Below are 21642 nucleotides of genomic sequence, written 5' to 3' on the forward strand. Positions count from 1 at the left end.
TATAATATACTAAATCTGTCAGTATACATGTACACCTCTGTCTATAATATACTAAATCTGTCAGTATACATGTACACCTCTGTCTATAATATACTAAATCTGTCAGTATACATGTACACCTCTGTCTATAATATACTAAATCTGTCAGTATACATGTACACCTCTGTCTATAATATACTAAATCTCAGTATACATGTACACCCTTGTCTATAATATACTAAATCTGTCAGTATACATGTACACCTCTGTCTATAATATACTAAATCTCAGTATACATGTACACCTCTGTCTATAATATACTAAATCTGTCAGTATACATGTACACCTCTGTCTATAATATACTAAATCTGTCAGTATACATGTACACCCCTGTCTATAATATACTAAATCTCAGTATACATGTACACCTCTGTCTATAATATAGTAAATCTGTCAGTATACATGTACACCTCTGTCTATAATATACTAAATCTGTCAGTATACATGTACACCTCTGTCTATAATATACTAAATCTGTCAGTATACATGTACACCTCTGTCTATAATATACTAAATCTGTCAGTATACATGTACACCTCTGTCTATAATATACTAAATCTGTCAGTATACATGTACACCTCTGTCTATAATATACTAAATCTGTCAGTATACATGTACTACACCTCTGTCTATAATATACTAAATCTGTCAGTATACATGTACACCTCTGTCTATAATATACTAAATCTGTCAGTATACATGTACACCTCTGTCTATAATATACTAAATCTGTCAGTATACATGTACACCTCTGTCTATAATATACTAAATCTGTCAGTATACATGTACACTGTCATAATATACTCTCAGTCTATAATATACTAAATCTCAGTATACATGTACACCTCTGTCTATAATATACTAAATATACTAAAATACTAAATCTCAGTATACATGTACACCTCTGTCTATAATATACTAAATCTGTCAGTATACATGTACACCTCTGTCTATAATATACTAAATCTGTCAGTATACATGTACACCTCTGTCTATAATATACTAAATCTGTCAGTATACATGTACACCTCTGTCTATAATATACTAAATCTGTCAGTATACATGTACACCCCTGTCTATAATATACTAAATCTCAGTATACATGTACACCTCTGTCTATAATATACTAAATCTGTCAGTATACATGTACACCTCTGTCTATAATATACTAAATCTCAGTATCATGTACACCTCTGTCTATAATATACTAAATCTCAGTATACATGTACACCTCTGTCTATAATACTAAATCTCATCGTTATACATGTACACCTCTGTCTATAATATACTAAATCGTCAGTATACATGTACACCTCTGTCTATAATATACTAAATCTGTCAGTATACATGTACACCTCTGTCTATAATATACTAAATCTCTCAGTATACATGTACACCTCTGTCTATAATATACTAAATCTGTCAGTATACATGTACACCTCTGTCTATAATATACTAAATCTGTCAGTATACATGTACACCTCTGTCTATAATATACTAAATCTGTCAGTATACATGTACACCTCTGTCTATAATATACTAAATCTGTCAGTATACATGTACACCTCTGTCTATAATATACTAAATCTCAGTATACATGTACACCTCTGTCTATAATATACTAAATCTGTCAGTATACATGTACACCTCTGTCTATAATATATAAATCTGTCAGTATACATGTACACCTCTGTCTATAATATACTAAATCTGTCAGTATACATGTACACCTCTGTCTATAATATACTAAATCTGTCAGTATACATGTACACCTCTGTCTATAATATACTAAATCTGTCAGTATACATGTACACCTCTGTCTATAATATACTAAATCTGTCAGTATACATGTACACCTCTGTCTATAATATACTAAATCTGTCAGTATACATGTACACCTCTGTCTATAATATACTAAATCTCAGTATACATGTACACCTCTGTCTATAATATACTAAATCTGTCAGTATACATGTACACCTCTGTCTATAATATACTAAATCTGTCAGTATACATGTACACCTCTGTCTATAATATACTAAATCTGTCAGTATACATGTACACCTCTGTCTATAATATACTAAATCTGTCAGTATACATGTACACCTCTGTCTATAATATACTAAATCTGTCAGTATACATGTACACCTCTGTCTATAATATACTAAATCTCAGTATACATGTACACCTCTGTCTATAATATACTAAATCTGTCAGTATACATGTACACCCCTGTCTATAATATACTAAATCTGTCAGTATACATGTACACCTCTGTCTATATAATATACTAAATCTGTCAGTATACATGTACACCTCTGTCTATAATATACTAAATCTGTCAGTATACATGTACACCTCTGTCTATAATATACTAAATCTGTCAGTATACATGTACACCTCTGTCTATAATATACTAAATCTGTCAGTATACATGTACACCTCTGTCTATAATATACTAAATCTGTCAGTATACATGTACACCTCTGTCTATAATATACTAAATCTGTCAGTATACATGTACACCTCTGTCTATAATATACTAAATCTGTCAGTATACATGTACACCTCTGTCTATAATATACTAAATCTGTCAGTATACATGTACACCTCTGTCTATAATATACTAAATCTGTCTGTATACATGTACACCTCTGTCTATAATATACTAAATCTGTCAGTATACATGTACACCTCTGTCTATAATATACTAAATCTGTCAGTATACATGTACACCTCTGTCTATAATATACTAAATCTGTCAGTATACATGTACACCTCTGTCTATAATATACTAAATCTGTCAGTATACATGTACACCTCTGTCTATAATATACTAAATCTGTCAGTATACATGTACACCTCTGTCTATAATATACTAAATCTCAGTATACATGTACACCTCTGTCTATAATATACTAAATCTGTCAGTATACATGTACACCTCTGTCTATAATATACTAAATCTGTCAGTATACATGTACACCTCGTGTCTATAATATACTAAATCTCAGTATACATGTACACCTCTGTCTATAATATACTAAATCTGTCAGTATACATGTACACCTCTGTCTATAATATACTAAATCTGTCAGTATACATGTACACCTCTGTCTATAATATACTAAATCTGTCAGTATACATGTACACCTCTGTCTATAATATACTAAATCTGTCAGTATACATGTACACCTCTGTCTATAATATACTAAATCTGTCAGTATACATGTACACCTCTGTCTATAATATACTAAATCTGTCAGTATACATGTACACCTCTGTCTATAATATACTAAATCTGTCAGTATACATGTACACCTCTGTCTATAATATACTAAATCTTCAGTATACATGTACACCTCTGTCTATAATATACTAAATCTGTCAGTATACATGTACACCTCTGTCTATAATATACTAAATCTGTCAGTATACATGTACACCTCTGTCTATAATATACTAAATCTGTCAGTATACATGTACACCTCTGTCTATAATATACTAAATCGTCAGTATACATGTACACCTCTGTCTATAATATACTAAATCTGTCAGTATACATGTACACCTCTGTCTATAATATACTAAATCTGTCAGTATACATGTACACCTCTGTCTATAATATACTAAATCTGTCAGTATACATGTACACCTCTGTCTATAATATACTAAATCTGTCAGTATACATGTACACCTCTGTCTATAATATACTAAATCTGTCAGTATACATGTACACCTCTGTCTATAATATACTAAATCTGTCAGTATACATGTACACCTCTGTCTATAATATACTAAATCTGTCAGTATACATGTACACCTCTGTCTATAATATACTAAATCTGTCAGTATACATGTACACCTCTGTCTATAATATACTAAATCTGTCAGTATACATGTACACCTCTGTCTATAATATACTAAATCTGTCTGTATACATGTACACCTCTGTCTATAATATACTAAATCTCAGTATACATGTACACCTCTGTCTATAATATACTAAATCTGTCAGTATACATGTACACCTCTGTCTATAATATACTAAATCTCAGTATACATGTACACCTCTGTCTATAATATACTAAATCTGTCAGTATACATGTACACCTCTGTCTATAATATACTAAATCTGTCAGTATACATGTACACCTCTGTCTATAATATACTAAATCTGTCAGTATACATGTACACCTCTGTCTATAATATACTAAATCTGTCAGTATACATGTACACCCTCTGTCTATAATATACTAAATCTGTCAGTATATACATGTACACCTCTGTCTATAATATACTAAATCTGTCAGTATACATGTACACCTCTGTCTATAATATACTAAATCTGTCAGTATACATGTACACCTCTGTCTATAATATACTAAATCTCAGTATACATGTACACCTCTGTCTATAATATACTAAATCTGTCAGTATACATGTACACCTCTGTCTATAATATACTAAATCTGTCAGTATACATGTACACCTCTGTCTATAATATACTAAATCTCAGTATACATGTACACCTCTGTCTATAATATACTAAATCTGTCAGTATACATGTACACCTCTGTCTATAATATACTAAATCTGTCAGTATACATGTACACCTCTGTCTATAATATACTAAATCTGTCAGTATACATGTACACCTCTGTCTATAATATACTAAATCTGTCAGTATACATGTACACCTCTGTCTATAATATACTAAATCTCAGTATACATGTACACCTCTGTCTATAATATACTAAATCTGTCTATAATATACTAAATCTGTCAGTATACATGTACACCCCTGTCTATAATATACTAAATCTCAGTATACATGTACACCTCTGTCTATAATATACTAAATCTGTCAGTATACATGTACACCTCTGTCTATAATATACTAAATCTGTCAGTATACATGTACACCTCTGTCTATAATATACTAAATCTCTCAGTATACATGTACACCTCTGTCTATAATATACTAAATCTGTCAGTATACATGTACACCTCTGTCTATAATATACTAAATCTGTCTGTATACATGTACACCTCTGTCTATAATATACTAAATCTCAGTATACATGTACACCTCTGTCTATAATATACTAAATCTGTCAGTATACATGTACACCTCTGTCTATAATATACTAAATCTGTCAGTATACATGTACACCTCTGTCTATAATATACTAAATCTGTCAGTATACATGTACACCTCTGTCTATAATATACTAAATCTGTCAGTATACATGTACACCTCTGTCTATAATATACTAAATCTGTCAGTATACATGTACACCTCTGTCTATAATATACTAAATCTGTCAGTATACATTACACCTCTGTCTATAATATACTAAATCTGTCAGTATACATGTACACCTCTGTCTATAATATACTAAATCTGTCAGTATACATGTACACCTCTGTCTATAATATACTAAATCTGTCAGTATACATGTACACCTCTGTCTATAATATACTAAATCTGTCAGTATACATGTACACCTCTGTCTATAATATACTAAATCTGTCAGTATACATGTACACCTCTGTCTATAATATACTAAATCTGTCAGTATACATGTACACCTCTGTCTATAATATACTAAATCTGTCAGTATACATGTACACCTCTGTCTATAATATACTAAATCTGTCAGTATACATGTACACCTCTGTCTATAATATACTAAATCTGTCAGTATACATGTACACCTCTGTCTATAATATACTAAATCTGTCAGTATACATGTACACCTCTGTCTATAATATACTAAATCTGTCAGTATACATGTACACCTCTGTCTATAATATACTAAATCTCGTCAGTATACATGTACACCTCTGTCTATAATATACTAAATCTGTCAGTATACATGTACACCTCTGTCTATAATATACTAAATCTCAGTATACATGTACACCTCTGTCTATAATATACTAAATCTGTCAGTATACATGTACACCCCTGTCTATAATATACTAAATCTCAGTATACATGTACACCTCTGTCTATAATATACTAAATCTGTCAGTATACATGTACACCTCTGTCTATAATATACTAACATGTACACCTCTGTCTATGATATACTAAATCTGTCAGTATACATGTACACCTCTGTCTATAATATACTAAATCTGTCAGTATACATGTACACCTCTGTCTATAATATACTAAATCTGTCAGTATACATGTACACCTCTGTATAATATAAATTAGTATACAGTACAAATCTGTCAGTACTAAATCTCAGTTACATGTACACCTCTGTCTATAATATACTAAATCTGTCTGTATACATGTACACCTCTGTCTATAATATACTAAATCTGTCAGTATACATGTACACCTCTGTCTATAATATACTAAATCTGTCAGTATACATGTACATGTCTATAACACCTAAATCTGTCAGTATACATACACCCTGTCTATAATATACTAAATCTGTCAGTATACATGTACACCTCTGTCTATAATATACTAAATCTGTCAGTATACATGTACACCTCTGTCTATAATATACTAAATCTGTCAGTATACATGTACACCTCTGTCTATAATATACTAAATCTGTCAGTATACATGTACACCTCTGTCTATAATATACTAAATCTGTCAGTATACATGTACACCTCTGTCTATAATATACTAAATCTGTCAGTATACATGTACACCTCTGTCTATAATATACTAAATCTGTCAGTATACATGTACACCTCTGTCTATAATATACTAAATCTGTCAGTATACATGTACACCTCTGTCTATAATATACTAAATCTGTCAGTATACATGTACACCTCTGTCTATAATATACTAAATCTGTCAGTATACATGTACACCTCTGTCTATAATATACTAAATCTGTCAGTATACATGTACACCTCTGTCTATAATATACTAAATCTCAGTATACATGTACACCTCTGTCTATAATATACTAAATCTGTCAGTATACATGTACACCTCTGTCTATAATATACTAAATCTGTCAGTATACATGTACACCTCTGTCTATAATATACTAAATCTGTCAGTATACATGTACACCTCTGTCTATAATATACTAAATCTGTCAGTATACATGTACACCTCTGTCTATAATATACTAAATCTGTCAGTATACATGTACACCTCTGTCTATAATATACTAAATCTGTCAGTATACATGTACACCTCTGTCTATAATATACTAAATCTGTCAGTATACATGTACACCCTGTCTATAATATACTAAATCTGTCAGTATATACATGTACACCTCTGTCTATAATATACTAAATCTGTCAGTATACATGTACACCTCTGTCTATAATATACTAAATCGTCAGTATACATGTACACCTGTGTCACCTCTGTCTATAATATACTACAATCTGTCAGTATACATGTACACCTCTGTCTATAATATACTAAATCTGTCAGTATACATGTACACCTCTGTCTATAATATACTAAATCTGTCAGTATACATGTACACCTCTGTCTATAATATACTAAATCTGTCAGTTTACATGTACACCTCTGTCTATAATATACTAAATCTGTCTGTATACATGTACACCTCTGTCTATAATATACTAAATCTCAGTATACATGTACACCTCTGTCTATAATATACTAAATCTGTCAGTATACATGTACACCTCTGTCTATAATATACTAAATCTGTCAGTATACATGTACACCTCTGTCTATAATATACTAAATCTGTCAGTATACATGTACACCTCTGTCTATAATATACTAAATCTGTCAGTATACATGTACACCTCTGTCTATAATATACTAAATCTGTCAGTATACATGTACACCTCTGTCTATAATATACTAAATCTGTCAGTATACATGTACACCTCTGTCTATAATATACTAAATCTGTCAGTATACATGTACACCTCTGTCTATAATATACTAAATCTGTCAGTATACATGTACACCTCTGTCTATAATATACTAAATCTGTCAGTATACATGTACACCTCTGTCTATAATATACTAAATCTGTCAGTATACATGTACACCTCTGTCTATAATATACTAAATCTGTCAGTATACATGTACACCTCTGTCTATAATATACTAAATCTGTCAGTATACATGTACACCTCTGTCTATAATATACTAAATCTCAGTATACATGTACACCCCTGTCTATAATATACTAAATCTGTCAGTATACATGTACACCTCTGTCTATAATATACTAAATCTGTCAGTATACATGTACACCTCTGTCTATAATATACTAAATCTGTCAGTATACATGTACACCTCTGTCTATAATATACTAAATCTGTCAGTATACATGTACACCCTCTGTCTATAATATACTAAATCTGTCAGTATACATGTACACCTCTGTCTATAATATACTAAATCTGTCAGTATACATGTACACCTCTGTCTATAATATACTAAATCTGTCAGTATACATGTACACCTCTGTCTATAATATACTAAATCTGTCAGTATACATGTACACCTCTGTCTATAATATACTAAATCTGTCAGTATACATGTACACCCCTGTCTATAATATACAAATCTCAGTATACATGTACACCCTCTGTCTATAATATACTAAATCTGTCAGTATACATGTACACCTCTGTCTATAATATACTAAATCTGTCAGTATACATGTACACCTCTGTCTATAATATACTAAATCTGTCAGTATACATGTACACCTCTGTCTATAATATACTAAATCTGTCAGTATACATGTACACCTCTGTCTATAATATACTAAATCTGTCAGTATACATGTACACCTCTGTCTATAATATACTAAATCTGTCAGTATACATGTACACCTCTGTCTATAATATAAAATCTGTACACCCTGTATACATCTGTACACCTCTGTCTATAATATACTAAATCTGTCAGTATACATGTACACCTCTGTCTATAATATACTAAATCTGTCAGTATACATGTACACCTCTGTCTATAATAATACTAAATCTGTCAGTATACATGTACACCTCCTGTCTATAATATACTTAATCTCAGTATACATGTACACCTCTGTCTATAATATAGTAATCTGTCAGTATACATGTACACCCTCTGTCTATAATATACTAAATCTGTCAGGTATACATGTACACCTCGTCTATAATATACTAAATCTGTCAGTATACATGTACACCCCTGTCTATAATATACTAAATCTGTCAGTAACATGTACACCTCTGTCTATAATATACTAAATCTGTCAGTATACATGTACACCTCTGTCTATAATATACTAAATCTGTCAGTATACATGTACACCTCTGTCTATAATATACTAAATCTGTCAGTATACATGTACACCTCTGTCTATAATATACTAAATCTGTCAGTATACATGTACACCCTGTCTATAATATACTATGCTCAGTATACATGTAACACCTCTGTCTATAATATACTAAATCTGTCCAGTATACATGTACACCTCTGTCTTATAATATACTAAATCTGTCAGTATACATGTACACCTCTGTCTATAAATATACTAAATCTGTCAGTATACATGTACACACCTCTGTCTATAATATACTAAATCTCTCAGTATACATGTACACCTCTGTCTATAATATACTAAATCTGTCAGTATACATGTACACCTCTGTCTATAATATACTAAATCTGTCAGTATACATGTACACCTCTGTCTATATAATATACTAAATCTGTCAGTATACATGTACACCTCTGTCTATAATATACTAAATCTGTCAGTATACATGTACTACCACTCTGTCTATAATATACTAAATCTGTCAGTATACATGTACACCTACTGTCTATAATATACTAAATCTGTCAGTATACATGTACACCTCTGTCTATAATATAACTAAATCTCATCTAACATGTACACCTCTGTCTATCAAATATACTAATCTGTCAGTATACCCTGTCTATAATATACTAAATCTTTCAGTATTCCTGGTACATCCTTCTGTCTATAATATACTAAATCTGTCAGTATACATGTACTGTACACCTCTGTCTATAATATACTAAATCTGTCCTATCAGTATACATGTACACACACTCTGTCTATAATATACTAAAGCTGTCCAGTATACATGTACACACCCCTGTCTATAATATACTAAATCTGTCAGTATACATTGTACACCTCTGTCTATAATATACTAAATCTGTCAGTATACATGTACACCTCTGTCTATAATATTACTAAATCTGTCAGTATACATGTATACACCTCTGTCTATAATTTTATACTAAAATCTGTCAGTATACATGTACACCTCTGTCTATAATATACAAAATCTGTCTTGTATACATTTGTACACTGCCACCTCGTCTATAATATACTACAATCCTCAGTCCTATACATGTTACACGTCTCTGTCTAAATAAATATACTAAATCTGTCAGTATACATGTACACCTCCTGTCCTATAATATACTAAATCATGTCAGTATATACATGTACAACCCCAGTTCCTATCAATATACCCTAAATTATGCTCAGATATACAATGTACAACCTCTGTATAATAATATACTAAATCTGTCCAGTATACGATGTGGACACCTCTGTCTATATAATAAACTAAATCTGTCTGTATAACATGTACACCTCTGTCTATAATATACTAAATCTGTCAGTATACATGTACAGCCTCTGTCATATAAATAGTAGATCAGTCAGTATAATACATGTACAACCTCTGTATAGTAATCTGTCTTAATCGGGTCTTGTATAACACCTGTACATGGTATACCTCTGTCTATAATATACTAAATCTGGTCAGTATACATGTACACCTCTGTCTATACTATACTAAATCTGTCAGTATACATGGTACACCTCTGTTCTATAAATATACTAAATCTGTCAGTATTACATGTACAACATACCGCTCATGTCTATAATATACTTCTAATCTGTCAGTATATTTACATGTACACCTCTGTCTATAATATACTAAATCTGTCAGTATACATGTACACCTCTGTCTATAAATTATACTAAATCTGTCAGTAAAACATATACACCTCTGTCTATCATCATACTAAATCGTCAGGTATACATGTACACCTCTGTCTAATAATATACTAAATCTGTCAGTATACATGTACACCCTCCGTCTATAATATACTAAATCTGTCAGTATACATGTTACACCTCTGTCTATAATATACTAAAATTCTCAGTATACATGTACATAAAACATTCTTTCTATAATATATAAATCTGTCAGTATACATGTAGCCCCTTCTGTCTATAATATACAAATCTCTGTATACAAAACTGTACAATCGATGACTATAAATATACTAAATCTGTCAGTTATACATGTACACCTCTGTCTATAATATACTAAATCTCAGTATACATGTACACCTCTGTCTATAATATACTAAATCTCAGTCATGTATAACATGTACACCTCACCCCTGTCTATAAATATACTTAAACGAGTATACATGTACACCTCTGTCTATGTAAGTATCCATGTACAAATATTATATAAAAAAATCTGTCATTATACATGTACACCTCTGTCTAATAATATACATACTAAATCAGTCATAGTATACATGTACTCACACCTTTGTCTATAATATACTAATATCTGTATACAATGTACAAACCCCTGTATAAAATATACTAAACTCTGTCAATACATGTACGACCTCCTTGTCTATAATATACTAAATCTGTCAGTTTTTAAAATACATGTACACCTCTGTCTATAATATACTAAATCTGTCAGTGTACATGTAACACACTCTGTCTATAATATACTAAATCTGTCAGTATACATGTACACCTCATGTCTATAATAATACTGAAAATCTGTCAGTATATCTGTAACACCTCTGTCTATAATATTACTAAATCTGTCAGTATACATGTACACATCTGTCTATAATTATACTAAAATCTCAGTAATACATGTTTAACCTCAGTCTATATAATATACTAAATCTGTCTACATACTGTACACCTCTCTGTCTATAATATACTAAAATCTGTCAGTATACATGTACACACTCGTCTATAATATACTAAATCTCAGTATACTTGTACACCTCTGTCTATTAATATACTATACTATCATTGTCAAGTATACATGTACACCTCTGTCTATATTAATATACACTAAATCATCAGTATTCATGTACACACATGTATCTGTCTATAATATACTAAATCTCAGTATACTACACCTCTGTCTATAAATATACTAAATCAGTCATATACAAGTACACCTCTGTCTATAATTAATATAACTCCTGTAATCTCAGTATACATGTTACATTCCTCTGTCTATTAATATACTGTCAGTATCTGTACACCACTGTACTTATAATATTACTTATACATCAGTAACATGTACACCTCTGTCTATAATAATATAATTGTCAATTCACCCCTGTATAACATGTACACCCTGTATACATATTTAAACTCTGTATTATATAACTGATAATCTGTCAGTATACATGTACACCATCTGTCTATAATATACTAAATCTGTCAGATTATACCATGTACACCTCTGTCTATAATATACTAAATCTGTCATGTATACATGTACACCTCGCTATATATAATCAGGTATAGACATGTACCACCTCTGTCTATCCATATACTAAATCTGACTCATGTATACATGTACCACCTTGTCTATAATATACTAAATCTGTCAGTATACATGGCACCTCTGTTTATAATAAAACTTAATATCTGTCAGTATACGATGTACACCTCTGTCTAGACTAAATAATATAACTAGTACAATCTGTCTCATAATATACCTAACAAAATGTACTCACATACTATGTATTAAATTATAATCTAAACTCTCAGTATAACATGTACACCTCTGTCTATATATAAACTAAATCTGTCAGTATAACATGTACACCTCTGTCTATAATATACTAAATATGTATATACATGTACACCTACATGTCCTATAATATACTAAATCTGTCAGATATACATGTACACCCCTGTCTATTTAATACTACTATACATTTCACCCTGGCTGTGCTACCTAACTGTCTATAAGATACTAAATCTGTCGGTATAATCATTTACACCTCGCAATGATAGAAATCTCAGTATAATGTATACCTCTGTCCATGATATCTAAATCAAGTCAGTATACATGTACACCTCTTCAATAATATACTTGTCACCTTTGACAGTAATGATAACTTAATCTAGTTTTTACTGTCTATGATATAATATAAATCAGATCTGTGCCATGATATTTAACATGTACACATCTGTCTGATAATATACTAAATCTGATAATTAAATGTACAGATGTCTATAATATATTCTATAATTGTCAAGTATACCTGTACACCCCAGTCTATAATATACTACAGATGAAATCTCATCTATACAATGTGTACAGACCTCATGTCTATACATATACTAAATCTCTCCAGTATACATGTTACACCTCTGTCTATAATATACTCTAATACTGTCAGTATACATGCATAGACTCAACTGTCTCTCTCAATACTAAATCCTCAGTAATAATATGTACAGATGAACTGTCTATAATATAGATAATCTAGTCAGTTTATACATGTACTGGCCTCTGTCTGTAATATAACTAGTCAGTACTAGGGGTCTCTGATAGATAACTAGTCAGATGACCTCTGTCATGATACGATAACTATGTACATGACTGTCGTCATGATTAGATAAACTGGTCTGTATGACATGTACACCTCTAGTAACTATAAGATTACAAAAATCTAGATCAGTAATAAGGTACACCCCATGTCTATATAGATAAATAGTCAGTATGACTTGTACACTCTATGATTTAACTATACAGAAATCTGTATTATGTACAAGATAACTAAAGTCTGTCAGTATAACATGTACACCTCTGTCTATAATATAGATAAATCTTTGGACTTCAGTATACATGTTACACCCATGATACGATAAATAGTTCAGGTACAATCTGGCCCAGTGATACATAACTACGTCAGATGACTCTGTCCATGATAGATATACTTTAGTCTGAATCTGGTCATGTAGATAACATGTACACGACTGGCCCATGATTGATAACTAGTCAGTATGACATGGCCCATGTCTATAATATACTATGACTGTCAGTATAACATGTCACACCTCTGTCTATAATATATACATCTAATAAATTACAGTACATATGATGATACTACCTCTGTCTAATCATGTATAGTCTATAAATAATTCAGTATAACATGTACAACCATGATATAATATACTAAATCCTTTCAGTATACATGTTACACCCTCTGTCTATATATAATACTAAATCAGTCAGTTATACAAGTGGCCCCATGATAGTCTATAATAGTACATGACTGGGTATGACCAGATACAACCTAGTCTTAGATACTCTAAAGAAAACTCAGGTTGACTGTACACCATGATATATAATCTAGTCAGATCCTCTGGCCAATGATATATGAATACTAATCAGCATACAGCCATGATACACCTCCTATAATATACTAAATCTGTCTGGTATTCATGATAGAGTTCAATGTCCATATGACATAAATCTGTCAGTATAGACTGTACAATGACCCTGCCCTGATTATATAACTAATCAATACTAAGATGATACATATCTGTCACATGATAGGATACTGATTGATCAGATAGACATGTGACTGGCCCAGATGCTATATACACTAGTCAGGTGAACTGGCCCCATGTATAGATTAACTTATCAAAAATGTACTGGGCCCATGATAGATAACTAGTCAGATGACTGCTCATGATAGATAACTAGTCCATGACTGGCCCTAGATGAACTATGGCACATGATAGATAACTAGTCAGATGATCTTTTCCCCATGTGTTTAGATACACTAGTCAGATTGTCCTGGCCATGATAGTATAAACTACTGTACTCGGCTTCCAGTTAGATAACTAGTCAGATGACTAGATAGATCGCTAATCAGAAATGACTGGCCCAATGATAGATAACTTGTCTATGTGACCATGATAAGTGGAACCAAGATCAGATGACTGGCCCATGATAGTAAACTATTCAGATGACTTGCCCATGGATAGTATTAACTAGTCAAATGAACAGAATAATCCACTGAAATTCATGATATGATAACTAGTCAGAGTGTTGACTGGCCAATGATAGATAAATTTGTCAGATGACAATGCACACCTCTTGATAGATAACTTGTCAGATGACTCGCCCATGATAGATAACTAGTCGAACACAGTGGCTTTCTTCCTTGACTAACCCGATTGATACACTAGTCAGATGACTGGCCCGTCATATAGATAACTAGTAATGACTTGCCCTGAACCCCCCATTGTCAAAGATAAACACATGATCATAGATAACTAGTCAGGTGACTGGCCCATGATAGATAACTAGTTAGGTGACTGGCCCACTTTAGAACTAGATTATGACTGGCCCCTGATACAATGACAGATATCTACATACACTAGTCATGTACTTGCCCCCCCATGATAGATAACTAGTAAGATGACTGCGGCCTCATGATAGATAACTAGTCAGATGATGGCCCATGAATAGATAACTAGTCAGATGAGCTGGACCCATTGATGAAGAGTCAGATGAAAAAAATAGATGAACTAGTCAATGAATGGCCCAATGAAAGATAACTAGTCAGATGACTGTGGCCCAGTTAACTAGTGACTGGCCCATGATAGATAAACTAGTCAGGTGACTGGCCCATGATAGATAACTAGTCAGATGGACTGTCACCATGATAGATTAGATAACTTAGTCAGACAGACTAGTAAGGCCCATGTGTAGTATAACTAGTCAGATGACTGATCCCACTGATAGATAACTAACTAGTCAGATGACTGGCCCATGATAGATAACTACTGTCAGTTGAATGACTGGCCCATGATAGATAAACTAGTCAGATGACTGGCCCATGATAGATAACTAGTCAGATGACTGGCCCATGATAGATAAACTAGATGATGACTGACCCATGATAGATAACTAGTCAGATGACTGGCCCATGATATGATAACTAGTCAGATGACTGGCCCATGATAGATAATAACAGTCAGGATGACTGGCCCATGATAGATAATAGTCAGGTGACTGGCCCCCATGATCAGATAACTAGTCAGGTGACTTGGCCCATATGATAGAATAAACTATCAGATGACTGGCCCATGATAGATAACTAGTCAGATGACTGGCCCATGATAGATAACTAGTCAGATGACTGGCCCATGATAGATAACTAGTCATGAATGGCCATGATTGATAACTAAGTAAAGATATAGGTTAACTAGTCAGATGACTAGTGGCCCATGATAGATAACTAGTCAGGTGACTGGCCCATGATATGATAACTTAGTCAGATGACTGGCCCATGATAGATAAATTGACTGGCCCTAGGTCGAGTGACTGGTCCCATGATAGATATAACTAGTCCAGATGACTGGCCCATGATAGATAACTAGTCAGATGACTGACTCCATGATAGATAACTAGTCAGATGACTGGCCCATGATTGATAACTAGTCAGATCCATATGACTTGGCCCATGTAGTCAAATAAGATAACGACTGTCAGATGACTGACCCATGATAGATAACTAGTAAGATGACTGGCCCATGATAGATAACTAGGTCAGATACCTATCAATGACTGGCCCATGATAGATAACTACGTTTGTTCAAAAATGAGATAACTATCATGACCTGGCCCATGAATAACTATTCAGATAATGATAGATAACTAGTCAGACTGAACTAGGGCCCATGATAGATAACTAGTCAGATGACTGGCCCATGATAGATAACTAGTCCAGATGACTGGCCCCATGATGATAGATAACTAGTCAGAGTGACCTGGCCCATGATAGATAACTAGTCAAGATGACTGGCCCATGATAGATAACTTAGTTCAAATGACTGTCCCATGATAGATAACTAGTCAGATGACTGACCCATGATAGATAACTAGTCAGATGACTGGCCCATGATAGATAACTAGTCCAGATGACTGGCCCATGATAGATAACTAGTCAGACTGACTGGCCCCATGATAGATAACTAGTCAGATGACTGAACCCATGATAGATAACTAGTCAGGTGACTGGCCCATGATAGATAACTAGTCAGATGGGACTGGCCCATGATAGATAACTAGTCAGGTGACTGGCCCATGATAGATAACTAGTAAAGATGAATGCCCATGATAGAATAACTAGTCATGACTGGCCCATGATAAGATAACTAGTCAGATGACTGGCCCATGATAGATAACTAGTCAGATGACTGGCCCATGATAGATAACTAGTCAGATGACTGGCCCATGATAGATAACTAGTCAGATGACTGGCCCATGATAGATAACTAGTCAGATGACTGGCCCATGATAGATAACTAGTCATGATGACTGGCCCATGATAGATAACTAGTCAGATGACTGGCCCATGATAGATAACTAGTCAGATGACTGGCCCATGATAGATAACTAGTCAGATGACTGGCCCATGATAGATAACTAGTCAGATGACTGGCCCATGATAGAGTCAGATACTGGTCCATGATAGACTCAGATGACTGCCCATGATAGATAACTAGTCAGCATGGACTGGCCCATGATAGATAACTAGTCAGATGACTGGCCCATGATAGATAACTAGTCAGATGACTGGCCCATGATAGATAACTAGTCAGATGACTGGCCCATGATAGATAACTAGTCAGATGACTGGCCCATGATAGATAACTAGTCAATGACTGGCCCATGATAGATAACTAGTCAGATGACTGGCCCATGATAGATAACTCATCAGATGACTGGCCCATGATAGATAACTAGTCAGATGACTGGCCCACCAACTAGTCAGATGACTGACCCATGATAGATAACTAGATGACTGGCCCATGATAGATAACTAGTCAGATGACTGGCCCATGATAGATAACTAGTCAGATGACTGGCCCATGATAGATAAACTATATGACTGGCCCATGATAGATAACTAGTCAGATGACTGGCCCATGATAGATAACTAGTCAGATGACTGGCCCATGATAGATAAACTAGTCAGATGACTGGCCCATGATAGATAACTAGTCAGGTGACTGGCCCAGATAACTAGTCAGATGACTGGCCCATGATAGATAACTAGTAGATGACTGGCCCAGATAGATAACTGACTGGGCCCATGATAGATAACTAGTCAGGTGACTGGCCCATGATAGATAACTAGTCAGATGACTGGTCCCCATGATAGATAACTAGTCAGATGACTGGCCCATGATAGATAACTAGTCAGATGACTGGCCCATGATAGATAACTAGTCAGATGACTGGCCCATGATAGATAACTAGTCAGATGACTGGCCCATGATAGATAACTAGTCAGATGACTGGCCCATGATAGATAACTAGTCAGATGACTGGCCCATGATAGATAACTAGTCAGATGACTGCCCATGATAGATAACTAGTCAGATGACTGGCCCATGATAGATAACTAGTCAGATGACTGGCCCATGATAGATAACTAGTCAGATGACTGGCCCATGATAGATAACTAGTCAGATGACTGGCCCATGATAGATAACTAGTCAGATGACTGGCCCATGATAGATAACTAGTCAGATGACTGGCCCATGATAGATAACTAGTCAGATGACTGGCCCATGATAGATAAACTAGTCAGATGACTGGCCCATGATAGATAACTAGTCAGATGACTGGCCCATGATAGATAACTAGTCAGATGACTGGCCCATGATAGATAACTAGTCAGATGACTGGCCCATGATAGATAACTAGTCAGATGACTGGCCCATGATAGATAACTAGTCAGATGACTGGCCCATGATAGATAACTAGTCAGATGACTGGCCCATGATAGATAACTAGTCAGATGACTGGCCCATGATAGATAACTAGTCAGATGACTGGCCCATGATAGATAACTAGTCAGATGACTGGCCCATGATAGATAACTAGTCAAATGACTGGCCCATGATAGATAACTAGTCAGATGACTGGCCCATGATAGATAACTAGTCAGATGACTGGCCCATGATAGATAACTAGTCAGATGACTGGCCCATGATAGATAACTAGTCAGATGACTGGCCCATGATAGATAACTAGTCAGATGACTGGCCCATGATAGATAACTAGTCAGATGACTGGCCCATGATAGATAACTAGTCAGATGACTGGCCCATGATAGATAACTAGTCAGATGACTGGCCCATGATATATAACTAGTCAGATGACTGGCCCATGATAGATAACTAGTCAGATGACTGGCCCATGATAGATAACTAGTCAGATGACTGGCCCATGATAGATAAACTAGTCAGATGACTGGCCCATGATAGATAACTAGTCAGATGACTGGCCCATGATAGATAACTAGTCAGATGACTGGCCCATGATAGATAACTAGTCAGATGACTGGCCCATGATAGATAACTAGTCAGATGACTGGCCCATGATAGATAACTAGTCAGATGACTGGCCCATGATAGATAACTAGTCAGATGACTGGCCCATGATAGATAACTAGTCAGATGACTGGCCCATGATAGATAACTAGTCAGATGACTGGCCCATGATAGATAACTAGTCAGATGACTGGCCCATGATAGATAACTAGTCAGATGACTGGCCCATGATAGATAACTAGTCAGATGACTGGCCCATGATAGATAACTAGTCAGATGACTGGCCCATGATAGATAACTAGTCAGATGACTGGCCCATGATAGATAACTAGTCAGATGACTGGCCCATGATAGATAACTAGTCAGATGACTGGCCCATGATAGATAACTAGTCAGATGACTGGCCCATGATAGATAACTAGTCAGATGACTGGCCCATGATAGATAACTAGTCAGATGACTGGCCCATGATAGATAACTAGTCAGATGACTGGTCCATGATAGATAACTAGTCAGGTGACTGGCTGGCCCATGATAGATAACTAGTCAGATGACTGGCCCATGATAGATAACTAGTCAGATGACTGGCCCATGATAGATAACTAGTCAGATGACTGGCCCATGATAGATAACTAGTCAGATGACTGGCCCATGATAGATAACTAGTCAGATGACTGGCCCATGATAGATAACTAGTCAGATGACTGGCCCATGATAGATAACTAGTCAGATGACTGGCCCATGATAGATAACTAGTCAGATGACTGGCCCATGATAGATAACTAGTCAGATGACTGGCCCATGATAGATAACTAGTCAGATGACTGGCCCATGATAGATAACTAGTCAGGTGACTGGCCCATGATAGATAACTAGTCAGATGACTGGCCCATGATAGATAACTAGTCAGATGACTGGCCCATGATAGATAACTAGTCAGATGACTGGCCCATGATAGATAACTAGTCAGATGACTGGCCCATGATAGATAACTAGTCAGATGACTGGCCCATGATAGATAACTAGTCAGATGACTGGCCCATGATAGATAACTAGTCAGATGACTGACCCATGATAGATAACTAGTCAGATGACTGGCCCATGATAGATAACTAGTCAGATGACTGGCCCATGATAGATAACTAGTCAGATGACTGGCCCATGATAGATAACTAGTCAGATGACTGGCCCATGATAGATAACTAGTCAGATGACTGGCCCATGATAGATAACTAGTCAGATGACTGGCCCATGATAGATAACTAGTCAGATGACTGGCCCATGATAGATAACTAGTCAGATGACTGGCCCATGATAGATAACTAGTCAGATGACTGGCCCATGATAGATAACTAGTCAGATGACTGGCCCATGATAGATAACTAGTCATAAGTGACTGGCCCATGATAGATAACTAGTCAGATGACTGGCCCATGATAGATAACTAGTCAGATGACTGGCCCATGATAGATAACTAGTCAGATGACTGGCCCATGATAGATAACTAGTCAGATGACTGGCCCATGATAGATAACTAGTCAGATGACTGGCCCATGATAGATAACTAGTCAGATGACTGGCCCATGATAGATAACTAGTCAGATGACTGGCCCATGATAGATAACTAGTCAGATGACTGGCCCATGATAGATAACTAGTCAGGATGACTGGCCCATGATAGATAACTAGTCAGATGACTGGCCCATGATAGATAACTAGTCAGATGACTGGCCCATGATAGATAACTAGTCAGATGACTGGCCCATGATAGATAACTAGTCAGATGACTGGCCCATGATAGATAACTAGTCAGATGACTGGCCCATGATAGATAACTAGTCAGTGACTGGCCCATGATAGATAACTAGTCAGATGACTGGCCCATGATAGATAACTAGTCAGATGACTGGCCCATGATAGATAACTAGTCAGATGACTGGCCCATGATAGATAACTAGTCAGATGACTGGCCATGATAGATAACTAGTCAGATGACTGGCCCATGATAGATAACTAGTCAGATGACTGGCCCATGATAGATAACTAGTCAGATGACTGGCCCATGATAGATAACTAGTCAGATGACTGGCCCATGATAGATAACTAGTCAGATGACTGGCCCATGATAGATAACTAG

At 34.7% G+C, this 21642-nt stretch overlaps 1 protein-coding gene across 1 annotated transcript in view; it reads left to right on the plus strand.

Moving 5' to 3' along the window:
• The window catches only part of LOC138322352 (uncharacterized), a 143045-nt gene that overhangs the window by 11005 nt on the left and 110398 nt on the right, over nucleotides 1–21642 (plus strand). The window lies entirely within an intron of this gene.

The sequence above is a fragment of the Argopecten irradians genome, chromosome 4, assembly GCF_041381155.1.
Source record: "Argopecten irradians isolate NY chromosome 4, Ai_NY, whole genome shotgun sequence".
Lineage (NCBI taxonomy): Eukaryota > Metazoa > Mollusca > Bivalvia > Pectinida > Pectinidae > Argopecten > Argopecten irradians.